Below are 25,955 nucleotides of genomic sequence, written 5' to 3' on the forward strand. Positions count from 1 at the left end.
TTTGAGTAAAATGAGAAATATCTACCCAAATCTATTCTTTTTGCTTTGTAGGTGAAATGAAAACAAACAAAGGAATTTATATATTTTCCCCATTTCCTAAAAACTTTATTTTCAGAATAAGTAAATGTCCCTGTTTGGGCACTGTCCAAGGGACTGTGAGGTGGGGCTGAATCTCACAGGAAACAAATGACAGAACGGAGTAAAGACGGCCCTGGAGGGGACAGCACAGAGAAATATACATAGCACTCTAAAGCGGGTTTTTACTCTCTGAAAAACTGGAAAGAAATAAAGCCTTCCACAAAAGAAGTAAAATGTTTGTTTCCCATATTCCACTCTACATCAAACTGATTTCATTCATCATTCTCTTTGTCCACTGTCCCTCAGCCAGCTGCTGCTTTCACACCGAAGCAGAATCCTAGGCCTGGAACCTTCAGATATGCAGCCAGCTCTCTAATGTAGTATTTTCAGCAGTGCATGGATGGCAACTCTTCACGTCGTTTGTTCTTTCCCCTTTTATCATCGGTGCAGCTCAGATGCTGACTTTACCAACACAAGGCATATACCATGTGTTTTGTCCTGATAATGACTATCCATGTTTAATTATATTTAAAATTCATAATGGAAAGAAATTATTAACAAATTGTGATAAACATGCTATGTGAAATCTGTAACAACTTGGTGCTGACAATGTTATTGGATTTTATGACAAAGTTACCAGAGTGAAAATAAGTCATGCATGCCCAGAAAATTTACATGGCTCTTTCCCCAACACAAAAGATATTAGTCATTTTTTTTAACATTAGCATAAGATTCCTTGCTCTGCCCTGCATTAGCTTCCTGACCTTGGCCAGTCACTTATCTTCTTTAGAAACTCAGTTTTCTCTGTTCAGTAAATTAACATGAAAGGATTAGACCTTGTAATTTCTAAAGTTACCTCCAGGTTTCAAGTCCTGATTTTATGACTGGATTAAAAAACAACTCTCAGAAAGGTGCTATAAAAGAGACAAAAATAGACATCTTTCGCATGCCAATTATGTGACATGAATGTATTTGCTTTGCTGCTTATTACACAAATAATAATTTTGAAGGTTACAGATAACAGTCATGGGAAATTCATACAAATCACAATGCGTGATAAAATATCTCTTTATTATTGATAGATATATTTTAATAAATGACAGCAGAAAAATTTGGTTTGTCTTTACTATTTCTTCTAGTCTTTGATCAAAAGATTTCTTCTAGTCTTTGATCTGGTTTATCAGACCAGATTTATCTCTGATATAAAATAGTAGAAAATTTAATGTTCTACAGAAACTGTAATTTAATTTTTCATGGTGCAGTTAATAAAATTAAAGGTTGGCAACCTATGATTATTCCTTTAAAAAATTTAGAATTTATTTATTTGTGCTTTTCAAATACTTTGTGCATTTGTTTAAAACTAATTAAATATATTAGCTATCTTCTTAATAAGCAATGTCACTATTATTTTAATGATGACCATATGAAATCATACATTCTAAATTTTTAATATAAACATTGAAAAAACATATTTATTTAATCAGCAAATGCTTACATGAGGTTTATAAGCATTTACAGTTAATATGCTAATACTGTTACCCTCAGTGTGATGGGAAGCAGATTTTTCTCACCTGCCCAGTACATTAGTAGATCATATGTGTCTACTTCAAAGGGGACTTACCGGTCATTGTCCTATGTGCATTGTTTTCTGTATCTTGTATCTTCTTCAATAAATGTCTCATTTTGCATACTACATGGCTGGATACTTTCTGGACAGACCTTGTGTATAAGACCACTACTAAGAAAAAATTATCTTTTTACTTAGCATGATACTCAAAAGTAATATATAATGACTTTGTTTTCAAATGCCTGGAGTAATACAAAGAAGTATGATAAAATGCTAGAGTCAACATTTTTATTTAACATGAAGGTGATTCAGTCATTAATTCACAAATTTGTGCTTCTTTATTAATGATCTGTAGGCCACTTACTGGCTATGACTTCTTTCAGTGTTGTATCTCTGAAAACATCTTTACTTAATAGGTTATATGTTCTAGGTTGACAGTTCTTTTTTTTGCCATTAATGAGAAAATTGGGATTAAATGTCATATCAGAACATACCACATTCCTTATCACCGATGGGACAGTGTTCTGCTAAAAATTGAAATATGTAAATAAAACATCTGTTACTTACACCAGTAAAAGAAAAGGGCTTTAAAGGATACCTTAAATGGTTGGCATCTCCCAGGGTGCACACAAGTGGTGCTCTACTGGAGCTATTACTAGAATTGGGAGGTGGGAATGATGGGGTGAGAGATGATAGAACACGTCTATATCCTTCTTATCTCATTTTCTTCCTTTCATTTACCTCTATCTGGTTGCTACAGAGCAAGAGCTTTACTTTATTGTGCTGCTAGTGAAAGCATTGACTTATTTGACATGATAACTATATCACTAAATTTGATTCTACATACTAAAATTAGAACCTTGGAGGTGAAACTTAACTTTAACCTAAATTGCTAACATAAGGTTAATTGTGAAGGGGCCACCTTACTAAGTATCAGGAACATTTTTATAATTTTTACTTAACAAATTACAGGACATTACACTGGAAATTAAGTGACGGACACAGTCTTGGTGGGAGCAATGTTACTACTGTCTGCAGAATGTATCTGAATTGGGTACGTCACTGAGGGAAGAAAGACAGTGATGAAAATAACTTGACTATGAAATAGAAGGAATATGATGGACAATGGAAAGAGGACGCATACCTGAATCATCATGTTAAGGAAAAAATGTAAAAGCTTTCTACTCACAAGGGTATCTACAGAAAAATAACAATATTCAGGTACTTGTTGCAAATGTAGACCAAGACATAGCTGATGCTGGGAGAAACCACTGACTCATTTTGTCAGGCAAAGGGAAATTAGATTATTGTTGATTGTAGGCTCTGCCTAAAGCCTACATCTGGATAATTTGGAAAATAGCTGTGAAACAGCACCCCTTCATGACTTAACTGACTGGTGACAAGTTAGAGTTATCATTTTGCTCATGATTAATAATATTTATTTATTATGTTTGAATTGCAATATTTTAAGATTTTTATTTACTTATTTTTAGAAAGAGAGAGGAAGGGAAGGAGAAAGAGAGGGAGAGAAACATCAATGTGTGGTTGCCTCTTGTGTGCCCCCTACTGGAGACCTGGCCGACAACCCAGACATGTGCCCTGACTGGGAACTTGTTCACAGGACATCACTCAGTCCACTGAGGCACACCAGGCAGGGCTAAATCTCACAGGCTGGAATCTGCTGAATAGCGGTGTCGCTGTGAGTAAAGGTGTTCCAATGCTAATACAGTTAAACTGGGTGTGATAAGAAGCAGGTTATTCTCACCTGCCCAGTACATTGGAAAGTGTTTTGCTCTTTTTACAATGACATGGAAATGTGGGTGTACTGACTCTCAGTGACAGGGAACTTGAATAGGCTCAAAGGGCTTTGTCAAGACGGTGCTGAGGGGTCACATGCCCTTTCGGGTCTGGAGGTTCTGCTTCTTTGAAGCCTTGTGGCAACTCTAAGACTGAGCAGTCTTTGGGGATAGAATGGACAGTTTTATTGGACAAACAATACTTGGAGTGCAAACAATTTACCCAAATTGTACCCAAGTTATGAACATCAGTAGTGTTCAACCTAACAGCAACATACATCTAATGCCTTGATCAGCAGTGACTCTACTAGGCTCTACATAACTTGGGTAGATTGTTGAATATTCCAATTAAAATCTTGAGTAAATTTTGTTAAAACTCTTTATAATAAATCATGCAAGTAGAAGTATTGATAAATGAGTTTGGTTGATGGATATGGTCTTCCTTACTAAGAGGACAATTTTGGCATCATTCCTCCTCTGGTCTACTAGTGGATAGGATATTTTAGTATTTTTGTTTTATTTCAGAGAGATAATTTTTATTCTGAAGCAATTCCTTTAGTTTAAACCAATAAACCACATAAAGAGAAATTAAGTCCTTGAGGAAAGGTATTAGGTTCATGCTTAAAACACATTTAAAACATTCAGCCTATAAAGAACGAAGCCAGTAGCCATCAGAAACAATCTACATAATATTTCTGTCCTCAAGTGGTAGCTTAGAATGCAAAGGATTGGTAATTAGATGGGGAGATCATGCTTAAACGGAAAAAGAAATAGAAAGAGTTAAAGAGAGCTTTTATGAGCAGTCAAGTTTAGTCTATTGATGAAATGGGAAAGCACCTTGTTTCTTTCCGAATACTGAAGTTAGGTCACTAGTGTACATAGGCACAGAATTGGAGGAAACGGCCCTGGGCTCATTGCCATGTGCTGTGTTAAAGCTGATAAAGTTTTATGCTAAGTGCCTGATGAAGCTTGCTGAAGTAATAGATTTTTCTTTAGGCCAGGGGAAATCACCAGATACTTTGACCCAAACAGGAGAAAGGGTGATGAAGAGATGAGGAAAAAGAGGGAATAGGGTTGTAAAATTCATGACTAAGAAAATAAGATCTAATGAGCAAATTAAACTGACAAAACAGAAACAGACACATAGATACACATGAGTAGACAGCTGTCAGAGGGGAGGAGGGTTGGGAGGCTGGGTGAAAAAGGCAAAGGGATCAACAACAGCAACAACAACAAAACAACAACAACAGGCACAGACAACACAGCAGTATGGTGACTGCCAGGGAGAAAGGAGGGTGAGGGGAGGAGAACGAGGGCAAAGAGGGACAAATAGTGGCCGAAAGAGACTTTGCTGTGGGTGATGGCGGCACGATTCAGGATGCCGATAATGTGCTATAGAGTTGTACACTTGAAACCTGTGTGGTTTTATTAACCAATGTCACCCTAACAAATTCCATTAAAAAAGAAAAGAAGTACAAAATCGGATAGGAAGCAGATTGAAATGTTTATTCGGTTCCCCCTACTGATAACCTACAGTGGCTTTGTCTATGTTGTAAAAGGCTAATTGCATTTGTGTCATTTTTTAAATTTTCATAACATTTGACACTATTTATTTTATAATTAGGAACCACTCAAAACAGTAGTATTTTACAAAATTACCTAATAGTTTTCATTAGAAATATTACTACTTTAAAAAAATGAATTTAGGCTCTACTTTGAATATTAAAGCAATCATTTAACCACTAGGTTGAACGTATTTTAAAATATTTTAAATAATTTTATAAAATATATTATAATTATACAATTATGTTAATTTTGTGGATATATAAATTTAAATGTCTGTCTAGATTAACAAATATTTTCTTTAATATATCTGATAAAGGCATTTTGAACAATTCTTCTACTATTTATTGTCTAAAGGTTTGGTCTTGTGTTTCACTGAGAGCTTCTTGCATGTTTATTAAAAGGATAAATAGGCAACCCACAGTGGTAGATAAAATAATACATATATTCACAAAATAACTCATACCCCCAAAATACATAAAAAACTACATATCCATAAAGGAAAGATAGATCAAGATACCTCCCCTTTAAAAAGCAAATTCTTTGAACAATTACTTCAGAAAATAAAATATCAAAACAGCCAATGAAATGTAAAAATATATCCAATGTAACCATTATGAAATTATAAGTTAAAATTCTAAGGCTATACTACCATTACCCATCTACGAACATGACTAAAATTAAGACAGATACTGCCAAATCTTGGCAAGAATATGGCCTAATTGAGACTCTAATTTGAATCTTAACACTATTTTAGGAAGTCCTTTGGCAGCATCTACTACAGCTGTGTATGTGTATACCATATGATCCTTCATTTTCTCTCCTATGTGATAACTTGATAAAAATGCATATACATACTCACTAAAAACATGTTAGTAGAGTCATTATTCAAAATAGGCCCAAACTGGAGCTTACCCAAATGTCCATTAACAGTAGAAAGAGTACATCAAATATGGCATATTCACACAGTGCAATTCTATGCAGCAATGAAAAAGAGCTATTAGCCACTAAAGGTAATAATGTGTATGAATCTAGCAAACATAACACAGAGTACCCTAACAAAGGGCATTGATAATTATCTTAAATATTTTGTTTTAAGACATACTAAAATCAGCACTAATAAGAAAAATAAAATGCCAAATACTGATCCACAACAGAAAGCCTAATACTAAAATGAACTTGAAACTCTGTTGTCTATTCTCTGATCCTCAAAAGTTTAAAAATGACAATGGTGCATCCCTTACAGTTTTTATGAAGTTGTGATGTTGATGAGTCTAAGGGTAAGGTAAATGTGCACTTCAGTTTAGGCAGTTTTCAGAATTATTGAACATTTTCCACTGCTGCCAGAATAAATCTTCTAAAGCATTTTATTTTATTTTACACATGTATTCACCTCTTCATTGATTTTTTCATTCACCCCTTCGTTAATTGTTTTATACTATTTATTTTGCTCTGGGCATTATCTTTCTCTGGATATGTAAAGGAAAAAACAGGTTACTTATTTCAAAGTTACTTTAGTTCATTGAGGAAAGTTTTGAATTATTAATTTTATGCAAAGGACACATTCTGTTCATCGTAATTCATAAAGTAGCTACATCTTTCATATTAGTTTCATATTATACTTTTCATGTTAATTTTCAACATGCCTATATAATAAGACAGTCTAGTTTTGTAAGGAAGAGATGTTCCTGTTTCTTCTCTACATCATAATCGTCTCTATGGATTTTGCTCATTTTGTATTTTATTTTATTTTTTATTATTGTTCAAGTAGAGTTGTCTCTATTTTCCCACCACTGCTTTCCCCCATACCACCCATCCCCACCTCCCACCCTCAATCCCGCCCACCTTTGGCTTTGTCCATGGGTCCTTTATACATGTTCCTTGATGACCTTTCCCTTTCTTTCCCCTGTTATCATTCTCAGTAACTCGTTGTTTAGAAATTATTCTTTAATGGTATGGGCAGTTAAACTCTGATATTTTCTACTTTATTATTCATTTCCTAAACAGTGGCTCATAACCTGAGTTTTTCAGAAAATTTATTCTACTCTATGACCTCGTCTAATATTAAGAAAAAGAATATAGACTTTAATGGAGATTTTATAAGGATTGGCTTGACCAGAAGTTGAAATAAAGGGTAATAAATTCTCTGTAAGTAGATTACTCTGCTGGCTTCTTTCTCTATCTATACACAGCAACTTCCACAAAGCAACTCACCCTGCTACTGCACACCAACTTTAAATAGAAAGCTTGAGAAAGCAGAACAATTTTAGGTTGTAGTTTAAATATATAATTCTGTATCATATCTTGTTTTAATCACAAGAGTTCTCAAATTTATGGCTTCTTTGAGACTAAACAGAAAAAGTTAGTCAGTAAATCAACTGGGGTAAATAGAAGATGTAGTAAGGCATTTCATGTAAAAGGAACTTACTTTTCTATGCTATTATTGAAGTTGGAAAGAACTAGGGAATACTAAGTACATGAATGAAAACTAAACTCGATATACATATGCATGTTCTTAAGTAGAATAGAAAGTTATCAAATTATAAATTCAATAGACAAATACTGAAATAAGCCAGAAAGGGACATACTCTATTCAGAAAACATATTGCAAAATAAAGTAGAAAAAAATTAACAGTATAATGTAAACTTAATGTTTCTTAATGTTCTATCTTTCATAATTATATACTGCTGTTGTGAGTGTGTGGGTGTGCATGGGTGTGTACAAAGGAAAGAGAGAAAGATGGTGTTTGTATAATTTATTTCCTAATGATATTAGTGTCTCCAACCCAAATTTTAGGAAGAATTTAACTTTCTTCATTTTGATGGCAAATGAAACAATTACTATGACTGTCTAAAATATAAGCGTTCATTTATTCTCTATTTTCTTTTCATACACTTGGACCTTCAATGCAAACTAGATGTCATTTTATAGATCATAATTGTAAAGTTAAATTGCTAACCAAGTCACTTTGATGTTTGAGGACATCTAGAAAAATGTAATTAAGTTATACAAAAATTTTAAAAAGATTCCATGTATTCTCAATAATATATTACTAATTTTATAATTTTAATGTAGTATTTTATTAATGTGGTATAACAACTAGTTTACATTTTCAACATATATCCACAATTTTCTGCAGTTACAAATTAAAAAATCTACAATAGAATATTCTTGTTAGCACTACTAATTTGATGTTATGGATAATGAAGTCAAAAATAACACCTATACTTAATATAATTAGTAAAAAGTCTCATAAAAATGCATTTGTAAGTTTCCCAAGCCTGAAAGGAAGCAAACTATGTTCATTGGTTATGATTTATATATATTTGAAACTGAAAAATATTTTCAAGGTTCATATGACTAGAAGGAGTAAAATACCAAGAATAAATGAAATAAAAATAAATGAAAATATATCAATATGAAATATTTATCAGGAACAATTATTCTTAAAAGTACATGTTAAAACATTTTTCAAACAAATGAAAAGAGTTAATTTTTTGGTACAGAATAATTGTAGTTTTCTTTTTCTCCATTACATTATTGTAAATCAGTTTCAAGTGTAAACTATATAAAGTATATATATCACACATACAAATACAGTATTTAAGGGATATGTTTTTGTTTCTCAGTTCTTACAAAAACTGGAGTGTCTCTATTTTTAAATATAAATACTATCACTCCATGGAAACTATTGTTATAATTTTGAATGTTTAAAATGACAGATAGTTGAAATAATAATATATAAACTCTAGTAATTTTACTTTAATTAATTTTTAATGTTTTATCACATTTTTATCTCTATGTGTGTTAAGTACCATTCTCTTTTTGCTCAACCACTTAAAGAAATTAAGGACATCTGACTCTTCATACCTAAATGCTTTAACAAGTGTCCCCTTAAATGATATGTGTATATAAGGTCACAGTAATATTAACATATTTAACATTAATTTAATAAAATCAATTATACAAACCTTATTTCTAAATTGCAACAAAATATCTTATTTGCAAATGTTCTTTCAAGAATGCAAATAAAATGCTTGCATTGCAATCATTAATTTTTCTGTTTCTTTCTAAATCTAGATTATTCCCTCGTTTCTGTATTTTTCATGACCTTTGAGTTTTGAAAGTCCAGGCCAGTTATCCTGTTGGATTTTGTGTATTCTGTATTTTTCTGATTGCTTCGTCATACCTATTTGTAACACTGCAATTTCTTACAGGTTCAGTACACAAAGTGATGTATATTCCTTATTGCGATATAACGGGAGAATATAGAATTACATTATTTTAAAACAAATTAATTTATTCCTACTCTTGGTAATATGGAATTAAATCACTTTATTAAGTTGGTAACCATTAGCTACCTCCAATATTAACATACAATTTTTGTAATTAATAAATAATTCATAGAATGTTGCTCTGTGATTATGTAAATATTCTTTTACCACAATTTTTTACCTAATCATTTTCGCACCCATTGATTTTCCTTTCCTGAGTCTAATTGGTGATTTTAATATGGTAACCATTTTACTCAGGCACTTCAGCTTAATGCCTCTTATATTCTGGAGTCTCCTAGGAGCTGTTCTTCTGAATGCACTGCTTCTGAACATATCTATTTTCTGAAACATTTCTGATGGGCTAGTTCCTTTTATTAGTGCTTATCCTCAACTAATTCCAGGCATATCTACACCTTCAGACCAATCCTTGCATTTAAGTTTCATAGACAAGTATCCAATTGCCAACAACACATCTCCAATTAGTTCTCTCATTTTTTTTAGGTAAAGTCAATCGGACAAAAACTAAACTCAAAATTTTCCTCTCCAATCCCTCTCCAGTTCATTTGACAAGGATAATTTCAGAATACTTGATTATTCTTTTATATAAGAAATTTCAGAAAAATCACCAATTCCTCTAGGTCCTTTATAACTGATAACAATCACTCACAAAGATTTATGAAATTTATTATCTAAATATTTATCACAATTTCTTTATTTCTACTCCCACTGAGACTATTTTAAAGTAAAAAAAAATTACCTGTAATCAAGCATTTTACGAGTAACCTTTCACTTTTTCTTGCTTTATTTTCATTTTCCACTTAGCTGCCAAATTGTATTTTCCAAATACTGAAAATTATAATATTAGTATTTGCAGAAAACAACCAACCAGACAACAAACAACACCCTGATACTATTGTTTCTATTTTATGTAACTAAGTCTACTTAAAACTGCTTAGCATGACATGCTTCATGTTGTGGCCTTTACCAAGTCACTTAAGTTATTTTTCCCCTGCTTCTCTGTCATATCTTACAGAACTGCCACGTCAAAATAGCTGTAGATTTGCTCATGGGTCAAGTTGCTTTCTTATGGTCCTTATATTTGCACAAACTTTTCCCTCTGAGACCCCATCAGAGTAGGTAGGGATAGGCACACAGGCATATGCATGGATGCCTTCTCACGTGAGACTAAATTACACAAATTATAGTCCCAGAGAACTCCTATAATTTTTCAAGTTTCTTTTTAAGAATCTCTTCTTTTATGTAGGTGGTTGTAGGGGCCTTCCTGCAGATATGACATCACTGTACTTTTTATATAATTATATATTTAATGACAATTTTAATCTTAGATTTCTCAACATGTTCTACCCCTCACCACCCCTTTTTGTTTCTCTGAGCGTTGTCCTTTATGTGCCCCAATGCGGACATGATTGTCAGTTATAGAACCCTCATCCACACTTCCTGGTAATTCATTATAGGATTTCTTTGGACAGATTGTTGGTTCCTTAATTGCCATATGACCTAAAGCAACTCTTTATGCATCTTTATTGGTGTTTTCTGGAAAGCAGCTAAAATCTGAATTAGTAACACAGAGTTGTACACTTGAGCTCCGGCCAGACATATTTTCGGAATTGGAAGACTATTTGTCTATATTAAAGGCAAGCAATAAGAAAAGAAAAGGGCATAATTAGAACTCAGATACATAGAGAGAGCTCTGACAATATCCGTTGAGTCTCTGGATAAGGTGGACTGAAGCGCCACCCAGTTACATTAACTAATACATTTCTTCATTCACTGACACTTGGCATTAGTATCACTTGGAATAAAATAAAACTGACTAATGTACCTACAATATTATACATTTGATGCTTTCCCAATTACTTTCCCATGTATTCTCCCATGGAAGACTGAGCATCTAATGTATAAGACTATATTAAGCATGATTAATCTAATGCATACTGTGTATATGTAACTTATCAAAGAAAAAAGTACACAAATATGATAAACAATCTGAATGAAGAAATAGGCCTTTTATCTCATACAGGGTTGGGTACAAATAACGCCTCTTTTTTAATTACAAAATCTTTCATTACAAAGTCATAAGCATGTAAGTCTGTAATATAACAATATCACACTCAAGCACACCATGTGACATGTTAGGTGAAATGTTCAAATTAAAACTATAAGTTATACACTCATGTTATTATGCTACCAACCACACTCAAGCAGGACTTACTTCTGTTGTACCCTGCATACTATACTTCAAAAGAGAAGTAGAAGGAAAGTAAAAAAGTGTAATTGATAAACAGAATTTTTCAAATTGCATAAATGTTTTAAATATTAAAGATGAATATAATATAACAAAAGATTGTATACAATGGTTGTTAAAATTGAAATATGTACATAAATAAATGTCAGCAAAATTTAATTTGCCAACACCAGATGAATATAATTAAAAATCTGAATATATTTAAAAATCTGAATAAATAACCACTGAAGGCATTATAATAATTTGAATAGAAATAAATAAAACCACAAGCATGGAAGCACGGAGCAGGCTGAAAGTGACCAGCAGGGAGGGAGGAGAGGGATGATGGTGGAAAGAAGGGGAAGGGACTAGACAAAGAACACGTATGAATGACCCACGGACTGGACAACAGTGTGGGGATTGACTGTGGGAGCAAAGGGTTGGATAGACAGAGTAGGGCAAAGGAGGGGGGGGATTGGGACAACTATAATAGAACAACAATAAAAAATGATTTTATACCAAAAAGCAATAAACACTTAGACCAAGAATTTAATGGAAATATTTTAAACTCCTGAAGAAAAATTAATTCCTATCTTACAGAAAGTCTTTAAAAGAATAAAATAAAAAGTAAACAACAGCAAATGAAGCTACCAATTAAATCACGTAGACTTGATACTTAAGATTAGGGCAGTACATAAAATGTAAATTATGAACTATTCTTACTTAAAAGAATTAACTCAGAATGTTAATCACATTTAGGACACTGATTTGTAGCAATAAATTGTTTTTTAATAATATCATGGTCAAGAGGAGTTTGTCCCAAGAATGTAAGAATAGCTCAATATCAGAATATCAATTAGTATATAATGTCATACTAACTGAATAGAGATTGAAATGACTAGAGTGTGTAAGTATATTCAGAAATACATATTTATGATGAAAAATGAACTATCTAAAAATTAGAATAAATGGATCTTGGACTGATGCAAAAGTATAAACTATAAAAGAAAAGAATGGTTTGATTATATTAAACATTTTCATTAAGGAAAGTAAATAAAGAATTTAAAAATAAGAAGAAATATATGTAATTTATAATCAAAACATAAATAGAATAGTATATTCAAATCAATAACCATATGACAAAATAAACCAATAGGAATGTGCACACATGTTTTGGAGTACTTACAAAAAGGGTAATAAAAATGGTAAATAAGCCATACTGAGCCTCACCATTAAAAAACACAAATTAAAAGAGAAAATAAGGAATTTTGGAGGGAAGGAAAAATCATGTCATTCTCTTTAAAGCTACAAAATGTTAGTTACTCCTCAAGCAATATGAAATACTGTTGAGGACATGGAGCAAAAAGAATTCACATGCTCTGCTAGAAATGTGATTCGGTACGAACACATTGGATATATACAGTATCTCTACCACATTTAATTTCTTTAACAAAACCTGATGTGAATTTCATATAATATTAAGATTTACCAAAAATAATAAATAAATAATATAAAAATTAAAAAGGTAGTGGAAGTTAGATGTTTGTGGGGACAAGAGGTATATGGAATTTTCTTTATTTCCTATTCAATTTTGCTGTTAACCAAAAACTTCTCCAAAAAATGAAGTTTGTTTTCAAAATGCATAATAAAATATCTTACATTTTTATAGGAAATAAAAGAACTACTCATTGCAGATTAAGACTGACATTAAAATCTAAAGGGTTTCCTTCAGGAGACGAGAACACACCAGAATTCTGTAGATAGTTGCATTACTAGCAGTCAATAACTAAGTTCTATGAAGTTTGTCATTCTCGGTACAGTTATAACCAGTGTCCGTGGGTGAAGGCTGAGGATCATCATACAAAGTAGAAGATGTGGCACAGACCGAACTAGCTCACAAGCAGCCAACAGGTCATTGGTAGGGGAATATCTGCTGTCATAGGAGAACTAGTAAAGTGTAGTAGGAAATAAATTCTTCAGTTTTGGGTTTAACAGAAGACTGTAGCTCTGGCTTTTTTGTAAGAGTCAAGAACATAATTGGCTCACTGGGCCCCAAACTGTTCCCATTTGCTACTGGGAATAATGCTAGTTTATACCAGGCCTGGACCTGATGGCTCAAGAGTAAGGGTGGATGCGGCTACAGCCAACTATTCTTTGACTTCACAGACTTACAGTTAGGAAATTAGAGAAACAAAAGAGAGTGTGCTGATTCATGGAAAAGGAAGAATTAAGTTTATATAAAATTTAATTAGTTAAAATGTTCATACTGCTGACAATCAATATTTCAGTTTATATTTTTTTAAGTGTTAGATATTTTTATTTCTGTTATCTGTAAAGTAAGCACCACAATCAGGGCCAGGTTAAAACCTTCAGAGGCCTTGAAACACCAGAAATAAGCAAAATGGTAGTATTTTAATAGCAGTACTATGAATCTTAAAGATATTAAAATTGAATAATTTTTGTAAATACATACGTATGTGTATAAATGCCAAGCAACTTGAACCATATTTTTATTTAGTTCACACATATCATAATTTCAATTATATTGTTTTATTAATGCTTCCAAACAACATTAGGCTTTCCCATCTTATAAAGACACTCACTTTATTTTACCTCTAGAGAAATAAAATAGATAACTTTATAATTTGTGACTCAAAGAATTATGAATTAATTTAAATATGGCTTTGCCTGAAATATCTTTGAAATAATATTACTAAAATCAAATGGCATGAAATGTATATGAATTGGACAGATCGGATATAATACTGTTTTATATTTCTAATAATCCAAATCTGTAGAGTTGCCAAGTGCATTGTGGTAAAACTTTTAAAAATCACCCAGGGTAATAAATCTAATAGATTTTAAGATCTAACAGAATTATTTTTTAATGTAATTTCTAAAACTGGAAGCTTTCCATTGAAATCTATTAGCCTGTCATCCTAATGTAGTGTCCATTTCTGAGATATTTAAACTTTTGAATAGCATTTTTTCTCTAGGTGACTTAGCTTATTCTTTTCATAAACCACATCTTTGACAATTCATTGATTAATCATACTAATGCACAATCAAATGTATAACTTAATAACATAAGTGCATGTGTATGTGTGTGCCTGTAATTACTTCAAAATATCTAAATTAAATATGATAGATTTTGTGTTTTACCAGACATACATAACCATTGTGTGTATATGTATTTAACTTAAAAATATATTATATTTAGGCAAAGAAAATTGTTATGAGTTGAATTGTGTGTGTGTGTAGGCACATACGTATTATGTATATTAGAGTTCTAATCCCCAGTACCTCACAATGTGACCTGGTTTGGTGATAGGATACTTACAGACATAATCAATTTTAAATGAGCTCATTAGGGTGGTTCTTAATCCAATAAGACTGATGTTATTTTTTTTAATGGGGAGATATGAGTAGAAAAATGATTTGTACAGGGAACACTACCTGAAAACACACAGAGAAGACAGCCATCTACAAGGTAAGAAGAGAAATCTGGAACTGATCCCACACCCACACTCACAGAAGAAACCAATCCTGCCAAAAATTTGATTTTGGATTGGTAGCCCCCAGACTAGTGAGACAATAAATTCCTGTTCTTTAAGCCACTCTTTTTCTGGTATTTTGCTATAGCATATATAGAAAACTAATACTAATGCTTAAAAATAAATAGCAAATTTCCCTTTTTATAATATTTGGATCTTAAGTCTTTTACATTGAAAATACAACAGCTATTTTTCAATAATTATAAATGTATGTGAAATAAATTTATTTACACAATTTTATTGATCCACAAGATGTTGAAAAAAATTAAAAATAAAATACATGGTGGGAGTGGAGGGATTGAACAGAAAAAGGAAAAAAAAGAACTCATAGACAGGGGCAGCTGGGTGGTAATTGTGGGGCTGGAGGGAAGGGGGTGGGGAACGGTAGAAGAGGTATAGGGAGTATAAATGGTAATGGGAAAATACAAGAGAAAAACAGTGTATAAAAATAAATAAAACACACGTTTTTATGTAAACATGGCTTGAGTAGCTTTATTTGGGGTGACAAAATGATTCCCTGAGGACACTATTTGTACTTGGTACAGAGTAATGTTTCCTCAAATTATTTTTTCCCTAGAAATGTACTCCTTTAATTAGCTGCTATTTATTGGGTCATTATGAAAACACAATCAGAATTTACCAGGCTAATTAAAGTTGAATAAGTGGTTAAAATTTTAAAAACCACTAGGTTTTCCTTTTTTAAAAAATTTTATTGTTATTCAAGTACAGTTCTCTGCCTTTTCTCCCCACCCCAGCCTAATCCCCAGCCCTCCCCACCTCCCTCCCATTACCACCCCCACCCCCACCCCTGTTATTGTCCATGTGTCCTTTATAATTGTTCCTACAAACCCTTCACCCTTTTCCCCTGAAATTCCCTCCTCTCTCCTCTCTGGCTAGGTTTTCTTCTTTGATATGTTCAGAGAAATTTTCAAGAATAATTGCCTTTAATGGTAAAGGAAATAAAATAATCATTTTCATAAATATAAGGTAATTATTGTTTTTCTAGAACAAGTGCTTTTTTCCAAGATGGGCTTTGTGCCTGATCTTGATTATGGGATGAACTATAGCTTTATACAAGGGTAGGCAAAACTTTATATTTATCTTAAAATAACACAATAATCAATAATGCAAGAAGAAATGCTGAATTTTGGGTGCTCACAAGTGAAAATCTACTTTTGCCCACCCCTGTATTTATCTTATATCTTATATCTTATATCTTACCGAATTATAGAATACAATATGGTATCTAAATAGGGGTGGAGTTAAGAGGGTCTAAATATTAAAATATTAATTTTTATTTCAAAACTTTAAAATGTATAGGTTTTAATATTACAGATGAAAGAATCCTAACCAAATTATAGTAGTACTACAATGATAATTAGAATGCTTAATGCTTTAAAAATTAAATACCAAATGTTTTCATAATGCTTTTTGAATTCTTCATTGCTGGCACACTAGTGTGACTCAGTTGGCCCAGATATAATGTAATACCACAGCTTAGCGAGGAAATTGAAGACAAGATAATGTTTATAAGAATAATTGCAACATAATAAAATTATGTCTCAAAGTCATAATGTCTTCACTTTCAATAATTGTTATAAATGATCTATCATGAAAGCCAACTATTAATATGTATTTATTTCAGTCAACTTTTTGAATTAACATAATGTTGAAGTATTATTTATAGCATGAGTTCAAGAAATTTTCCATATTTTAATAACATTCAAATTAAAATGTAAACATACTATTACATTATTTTTTTAATAGAAAAAATAATGAACAAGCTGTTTAGTTATCCTTCTCATGAGAAATTTCATGTCCCGTAGGAATCACTGGCACTGGGCTTTGGGACAGTAGCCACTTTCATCGTTTATTGGTTTTCTAACAGCCATAGAAGAACCAAATCTTACTCTATCATTTAATAATACATTGTTCTTTAATATTTATATAACAGTCATTGATTTTGTTGACAATAGCAGATACAAGAATTAAACAATAAATATATTTAGTTTTTAAATCACAGCTTTGAAGTGTTGAAATAAAACAAACTGTCTAGATCAACAAGTACAAACAAAAAACAACAAAGATGAAAAGAGGAAAGGGTATCAATAACAGATTAATTAATTTGAGGCCAGGCTTCAAATGTTTTATACATTTCCTTAATATATGTGCTGAAATACATTTCCATTTAAATATATAGCAAATTTCCATTTCTCTAAAATGTAGAGTAACTAGTTTTCTCTTTTTAAATCAAAGAGGATTAGTATTTTAGAATTACTGTCAGAGGAAAAAATAGCAAGGAATAATTGAAGCTTAAGTTTCAAAATCTCTTACGTGGACAGTTTTCCGAGTATGAGGATTGCTTACAGTCGCAGAGTGTCCAGGCTGGAAAGTTGGTTGCGGTCAGAAAGCATTTCTATTCAAGCATTTTAATAGATTATAATATGTTGTGGTTTTCAGTTTTGATTTTAAATAAACATTTTACTTTAATACCAAAACTTTATTGCTATAATTTTGTATTTTTATTATTTATTTATTTTTAGATAGAGGGGAAGGGAGGGATGAAGAGAGGGAGAAAAACATCAATGTGTGGTTGCCTCTCGAGCTCCCCACACCTGGGAACCTGGCCTGCAACCCAGGCATGTGCCCTGACTGGGAATTGAACCAGCGACCCTCTACTTTGTAGTCTGGCACTCAGTCCACTGAGCCACACCAGCCAGGGTTAATTTTGTATTCTTTATTCTTAAAAAGTTCTCCCCAAAATATACAAAGCTCCACTAGCCTGGATCTGTCCCAGATTATCTGATATCTCCATATTTTTAAAAATAATTTGATTGAAAAATATTTTAATACTCATTACTCAAGAAGCCAACAAAATTTAATTCTCTCTAATTACTCATTAAATATTTTGAAACTTTCCATAACATTTAGTCATTATTGTGAATATATATGTACTTATGAAAACATACTGAAAATGTAAAAGATATAAAATGTAATCTGTTGTTAATTTATATAATTAAGAACTTTAAAAAAGATGAATGCAACACAATTTTCACTCAGATTTTCATAGATGGATATAAAATACAAACAAGATTATAAAGTGCTAAAGTTAAAATGAAAAGAAATTTATATATAATGGGTAAGCAGTAATAATGCAACTTACAATAGTTATATTAAGAATTCTACTTACACAAAATTGCACTGTAACTTGTCATTGAAAGTGATGTAATTATATATTTTAATGGGTATTGCCAACCAAAAGATAAAACAATAATGATAGATGTGCCGTGCTCAAAGTCCATCACTTGGACCACACTGGAACACATGTAAAATAAAAGCATAGCAAATGTGTAATTTTCTTAATAGATTATGACATCAGACTCCTCAAGAGCAAGGCATCTTTTCCCTACTTTTGTGAATCTATAATTAAGAAAGCATAAATCGTGAGAGTAAATACATGCTGTGGTGTATGTAATGTATATTTAACTGCAGGCATTTCAATCAATTACGACTTTTTTTTTTCATAGCCCAAATGTCAAATAGAAATAGGCAAGCCAGTTAATGGGCCAGTTGTTGAATATAAAAGTTCATGAATGAGTGTGTGTGTGTGTGTGCATGCTCATGCCCTGTGTGCTTCATGTACACTTTTTCACATTTTCAGATACAAGTGATTATGAAATTTCTCTCTAGCTAACATTTAAAAGAGAAAAGAGGGCAGAACCATGAGCACATTATAATGTGTTTATTTTTCATCTTTATTTGCCAAGGAAATTGCTTTGACTATAACAGTAATAAATAATGAAGTGTTCTGTTTCATAATTCTTACATTTTTTATTCCGAGAGCTTTGGCTCAGCAAGATACTATTGCAGCAATCAGATGCAAAAGAAATATATGTGAATGGTTCATTAATTGGAGATGAATTATCATCATATATTTTTATGTGGCAGCCATTCTTCCTTCTATTTTATTGGGAAAGCCTACATTTTTTCCGCTATCTGCATTTCACACACATGATTCACGAGTAAACTCTCATTATTTATGTTAACTTTGGTAGTCCTTTTTCTTGAAGGTAACTGATTTATCAGCTAGAAATGATATCAATTTCTGTCCAATGAGATGTGATGGAAGTTTGCTACAGGGTGGTATGTTTCTTCAAAAAGATCTTCTATCTCTAGAAACAAACAGGGAACAAATAGCATTTTATCTTCCCCTGAAATTGTCAGGTCTTGTTGTAGCATTTTGCAACCACAAGGTAAAATATCCTGAAGTTCAAACCAATACACTGAGTATTGGACTCTAGATAGATGAATAACATTTTTGATAATGGCATGATATTGACAAGATTCCTAATTAATGAACTGAATAATATAAATATCTTATAACTTTTTTGTTGTATGTGACATGATTTAAACTGCTTTAATTTGCACTGTCTGCTACATGAATGTCTGCTGCAGGTGAATGTCACCTATTAAAATATCTCTTAGGTATGCCCAAGTGTTTGTGTACACATGTGTGCTTTTCATGTACTATGCTGCATATCTTGTTTGCTCTACATTTTTGTTCTTTGTCTTTCTCCATGTTTTTTAAAAATAACAACTAAAATTGTTCAGAGGAAACAATCAAAATATAATCTTAAAGAAGGTGTGGTTCATATATACAATGGAATATTACTCAGCCATAAGAAAAGATGAAATACTGTCATTTGTCACAACATAGATGCATCTTGAGAAAATTATGCTAAGTAAAAAGAGTCAGATGGGAAAAGTCAAGAACCATATGATTTCACTCATATGTGGGATATAAAACTGAAATCAACTAATGAACAAACAAGACAAACAAAAACATCTAGACACAGACAACATTGTCATGGTTACCAGAGGCAAATGGGGTGAGGAAAGTAAAGGGCAAAGGGGGTCAAATATATGGTGATGTGAGATTTGACCTTGGGTAGTAAACACACAATGAAATGTATGGATGTTGTATTATAGAATGGTACACTAGAAACCTGTAATTTTATTAACCATTGTCACCCCAATCAATTCAATAATAAATTACAAATATGGGGCAGCCAAAAGTAGATTTAGAGTTGTTTGCATGGGAAACAATACAATAATTTATAAATACTAATATAAGAATGTTGGGGGGCTTTAATGCGGCCCCCCCAGTCCGCCACGGATGAAGAAAAAGACTACCAAGACATGATCTGCTTGGGGAGGAAAGGTGGCCTCTTCTCTCAAAGGGGAAGGGCCCAGAGCCTCTCTCTCCAGGGCCTTTTATTAGGTTCATTCGCACAGGAATACAGATAAAGCTCATCAATCATTGTCAGCCAGTAAGGGTTAAACAATATATGATTTACAGAGAACTTTGAGGGCTTATTCTGAGTTACAACCAATTAGTTAGAAGGCCATAAAACTTTAGGCGCCAGACTCATCTCAGGTCTGGACCCTTATCTTTTAAGCTGAGGGTACAAATTAAGTAGGTTTCACAGGAATGTATGTATTTTTGTTAGGCCTGATTCCCCAGGGAATCCACCCCTCCCAGCACATGACTGCACTGCCCTCTGTTATTGCTTCAGGTTTAAATCAGGCAAGGGAAGTAAGGCAGCCAAGAGATTAGGAGACTTCTTGCAGACAGAATGAGGACTCAGGCTATTTCAAAGCTGAGGGGCGAGGGTCCATCACCCCCTTTTTCCACAGCCCCCCGAGTCCTTCCCTGCGGGCCTCTTCCGTGACCATGCCTGTCTTACGTTGATCTTCCCTTGAGGATTCTTACCCGTCATTGGCTAACTGGCCAAGGTCAGGGCCAACCAGGGTGAAGTGGGCAGAGGTGGCACACCTGCCAGGGAGATAAGCTTTGTCTCCTTAGTGGCTTATGGTCCCAAGTCTGACTCAGCCTTAATCATGGGGGTTACAGCCTCTGAAACCAGGCAGGGTGATTCCCAACATAAGAATAAACTTTGTTTTGCATACTCACAACTGCAAACCTCTTATACCCCACCCTGTAAGTAACTATGAAAAAATGCCTCTTTTTAAGTCAGAAAAAATTTTTACCTAGTTGTTTTATGACATTTTTTGGAGCTAAGAATAACTAAAGGAATAATCAACAAAATGATTATATCAGCACACCAAATCAAGGTATTCTTTTATGCTCTTTAACTTTCTCCTTAGCCTTAGAACGAAATACTCCATAATTAGAATTATATAATCTATGCTTATTTCAGAATAATTTTAAAAATAATTCTCAAAGAAAGTTACAATTTCTCATGTTACCACCTGATTAATATTCCCTTAATCACTGTAAAGATTTTTTTTTATAAAACATAAATTCTTCCCCTTGTGGCTACAGCTTCAAAATAAAATTTTCATTTTTTATTCCCAAGATTTCTGCAACTTGAATTCACCCAACCTAGTGAATATACTTATACTATATTAGATATTTTTCATAGAGGAAAGACCGTAGATGCTACTAGCAAAAACAACATAGGAATTAATTCTATTGCACCCATTCTTTAAAGGTCATTCACTTTTTCTTTAAATACTTTCAGTGATAGGACATTATATTCTTATTCTTACGTTATTTCTAATATCTGAATCCCTGAACTATTTTTTTTTTTGCAGGACCCAACATTCTTTGTAACTACTATCCAATTATTTTGACTTTGCCCTATGCCATCAGGTATCATAACCCAAAGTTTCTCAGAAATGACAACCCATTATATGTTAACAGGTAAGTTTTATATTTATTTTTCATCTTTTCCAAAAAGCCCATGTTGTATCTAAAAATTAATGTATAGAAGCAACTGGCAAATATAATCTTTAAAATGTTATGCACAAGTTTTATTTCTGATTTCTTATTCATTCCCCATACAACAAAGTTGCTAAATCTACATCATTATTCTCTGAACACAACATAGGAGTTTATATTTTCTGTGTAAAGCTTCAAATACAAATGTGGGGGAGCTTTACCCCCAGAGCATCCCGTCCACCACAGATGAGAGTAAATCTACCAAGACATGATCTGCTTGGGGAGGAAAGGTGGCCAATCTCTCAGAGGAGAAGGGCCAAGAGCCTTTTCCTCAACGGATTTTTATTGGGTTCATTTTGCATAGGAATACAAGCTCATCAATCATTGTCAGGCAGTAAGGATCAAATAATAGATAACAAACAAAGAACTCTGAGGGCTTATTCTGAGTCAGGGTCAGTTAGCTAAAGGGCTATAAAATTTGGGAAACAAATTCATTTCAGGCTTGGACCCTTATCAGAAAACTGAGGACTTTCTTGGCAAAGCAGTTTTCACAGGATTTTATGCATTCTTTCTTAGGCCTGATAGCCCTGGGGAACTGCCCTTACCAGCACAGGGCTGCACCGCCCTCTGTCATTGTTTCAGGCTGAAGTCAGGCAGGGGAAGTAAGGCAGCCAAGTGATTAGGAGACTTCTTACAGACAGACTGAGAACTCAGGCTATCTCAAAGCCGAGGGGAGAAGGGCGATCACCCCCTTTTTCTATAGCCCCCTGAGTCCTTCCCTGTGGGCCTCTTGATGACCATGCCTGTCTTAGGTCATCCTTCCCTTGAGGAATCTTACCCATCATTGGCTAATTGGTCAGGTTCAGGGCCAAGCAGGGTAAAGTAAAGTGGGCAGGGGTGGCGCCCCTGCCAGGGAGATAAGCTTTGTCTCCTTAGTGGTCTGTGGTCCCAAGGTCTCTGACTCAGCCTTAGCCATGGGGGTTTTCAGCTTCTGAAGCCAGGCTGGGCGGTTCCCAACATCTGAAACCAGGCAGGGCGGTTCCCAACATACAAAATTAAATGAAATGTCATACAATTAACAAATGACAATCTACCACGTGTCTCAACCTGGCTTTCACATCAGTCAGTTAACTTTCATTCCTGTTCTCTCTTTTTTTCTACCTCAGCAAGCTTACTTATCTTCTTTTACCAAACTAGAAGGACTTTTCTTTCCTTTTTAATCAAGTAAATGCTCTCAGTATCTTTAAAGACTGAACTCAAGTCATATTTCCTCTATTAATATTTTTTATTTACTACATGAACATGAAAATGTGCCTTTTTGAAGACCCATTGTTCTTAACCCTGAATTGCATATATTTACCATCTGCATTCAATATTTTATTCTATCTTCTCTCTCATCGCCTCCCCATTTTTCCTCCCTCTACCTTTCTCTCTGTCTCTCCCTCTGTCTCTCTCTCTCTCTCTCTCTCTCTCTGCCCCTGCCTTTCTCCTTAGCACTATCTCTGCTACCCCATCTGTATTTTTCTTCCTCTGTTGGAAGATTTTTGATCAAAGTAAGTAACCTCATGCTTCTTTTACCACCCAATTTGGAATGATATAGTCCTTGGTCTCAAATGCATGCTCAAAAACACCAGTAACTATAATAATGACTAAAACTATTGCATTTATGGACCAAAGGGAATGTGATTCAGAAACCAGAAACTTGGAAAGAAAAACTTTCTTCAAGGTTCTAGTCTATTAGTGCTAAAACTCTGACATTTAAGAAATTCATTTATCAAACACACAAAAAAAGAATTACCTAATGCTTTGGAGAGTGATTAAACTTCAGGGCCTCTACAAACTGTAAGGTAAGACCTTTCTTCCTGACCTAAATGTAGGGGCAATAGATAAACATGATGGCTAGGGACAAAGATCACTAGGCTTAAGTACCCTTTCACATTTATGCCATCATTTATGCAAGGAGACCGCCTCTAATTTGCTACATGGACCCAGTTAATGCTGTCTTTATGTGTAGGTGAAGAGCCAATTTTCTTAACCATGGGAAAAATCAATTTATATTCATAGAACAGGACCAGCTAATAAAGTATTTTCTGCCTGGTAGATGTCATGAGTTAAGTACTGTATTGCATGTATCTCATTAAGTGCCACCACCTCAAATGTCATTTAGGTAAGTAGTGATATTGGAAATACTCCAAAATGTAAAATAGCTGTAAGTAGCTCATAAGCTGAGTGTGGAAAATGCTAACATCTTTGCTAAATCTGCAAAAATGTTCATGCATATGATCTAATTTTAAAGATGTTCCATACCTATGTTTTAGGTGTAGTTCTCCTAAACAGAATGATAAGTTAAATGATTATGGAAGAGAACTTTTCCCTTAAATTTTGAAATATTCTCCACTTTTATAAAATTCACACTAATACTGTTCTCAGAATTTGAGTCGGTAAGGCATGGATGAAAGTTTTATTTTCACTGGAAGAATAAAGAATGTAAACATAATTATCCATATTCAGACCCAGACTTTTGTAGGAATACTGATGGAAATTACTAATAAGCAAATCATGAAACTTGACAATAAGAGACATATTAATAAAATAAACCCCAACATAAAACAATAAGAAATGTACTACACATTGCAATCAGTGGATGAACTATTAAAGGCTACATATCAGCAAGAAGAAAAATGAATCCAGAGAAAAGGATTACAAAGTAAGGAAAATTATAAGCATAGAAATGAACAAATGAATTGTTAATCTTGCTGGTTTGTATCTACATACACAAGAAATATTTGTGGGAATAGATTTTAAGCGTCCCAGAACAAGGATGTCAGATAATGTTGGATGATCATTAGTTTATCAATATAGAAGCAAAGGAGGCTGAATAGTGTTGGCTATCTGTCCTGCATGATAATAAATATAATGGTAGCCAAGGATTCTGGGATCCTTCCAAACTGCTGGGGGGAAAAAAAAATACCAAAAGGATACAGGCCCAGCCTGCCAATAGCAGAGGCCATATCTTCCAAAGAGTCCATCCATTTCACTAGAGAGGAATAAACTGAACCATTGGAAAGCTGTAAAGTTGCATGTTATTTATAAACTGATTTTGGATTTTCTACCATAATTATGATAGATTATTTTCTCACTTTCTTGGGTTTCTATCCCCCAAGTTTATCTGAGTTTCACTTTTGTGCCTTAGTCTCTTCTTTTTTCAAAGGGCCTATAAGGATCAGCTTTCAAAACCCACAATTACCTTTGTTGAGGAAATGCGATTAAGGTCATTGTACATCATGCCATCATTGTCACTGATGTAAAAGTCCACAGAATAAAATAAAAACGTCCCTAGAGGAAGTTACTGTTTTTATGCTGTAAGCAATGAAAATAGTATTACTCTTTTTTACTAACTTTTTCATTTAGGTGCCAGTGAGCTAAAGTTCAAATATGCAGCTCAGCCTTGAGCATCCGCAGACCCAGCTCTGTCTCTTCAGGTGTGGAATTGCTAATCTGTGCTTTGTGCTTCGTTCTGATCTTCATTCATTCTCTTCTTAAAACATTATTTTCTATATAAACTCTTCAAACCATTTGTGGCATAAAATTGGGTTAGTGATTGGTTAATTTACTTAAAATTCACTTATGAGAATACAAGATGGTTGAAATCCCCACCATGAGAGGCATCTTCAGGAGGAAAAGCTCAGGATTTTAGGCAACAGGTTTCTGGTGAAATCTTGCAGGTGCTCAAGTGAGTTAACTTGCTGCAGCTGCTTCTGCGTGTCAAGCCGAGAACTTGTATGCAGTCAAGAATATGAGGCATCCCGTAAATAATGTCAGATACAATGCACCAATAGCAACTGATACTAAATACTTTTAACGGAATATGTTTAATCTCTCCTGAATGAGTGTTCCATCCTAAATTACTTCCATTTATTGAAACTAGGAAATTCTGTACTGAATTTTATTCCTATTTCTGTCTCCTCTCAATTGATGTTTATCAGTGTCTCACTTCCTGTTTGTTTTCAATTCCATCACCACACCTCCGAGTTCAAAAGTCCTGGTTCTCCACTAGATTAGTGTAGCAGCTCCCTAACATGTCCCCTGCATCTGATCTCTGCCAGCTAAGCTTCACACTATATGTTGTTTC

The sequence above is a fragment of the Desmodus rotundus genome, chromosome 2, assembly GCF_022682495.2.
Source record: "Desmodus rotundus isolate HL8 chromosome 2, HLdesRot8A.1, whole genome shotgun sequence".
NCBI lineage: Eukaryota > Metazoa > Chordata > Mammalia > Chiroptera > Phyllostomidae > Desmodus > Desmodus rotundus.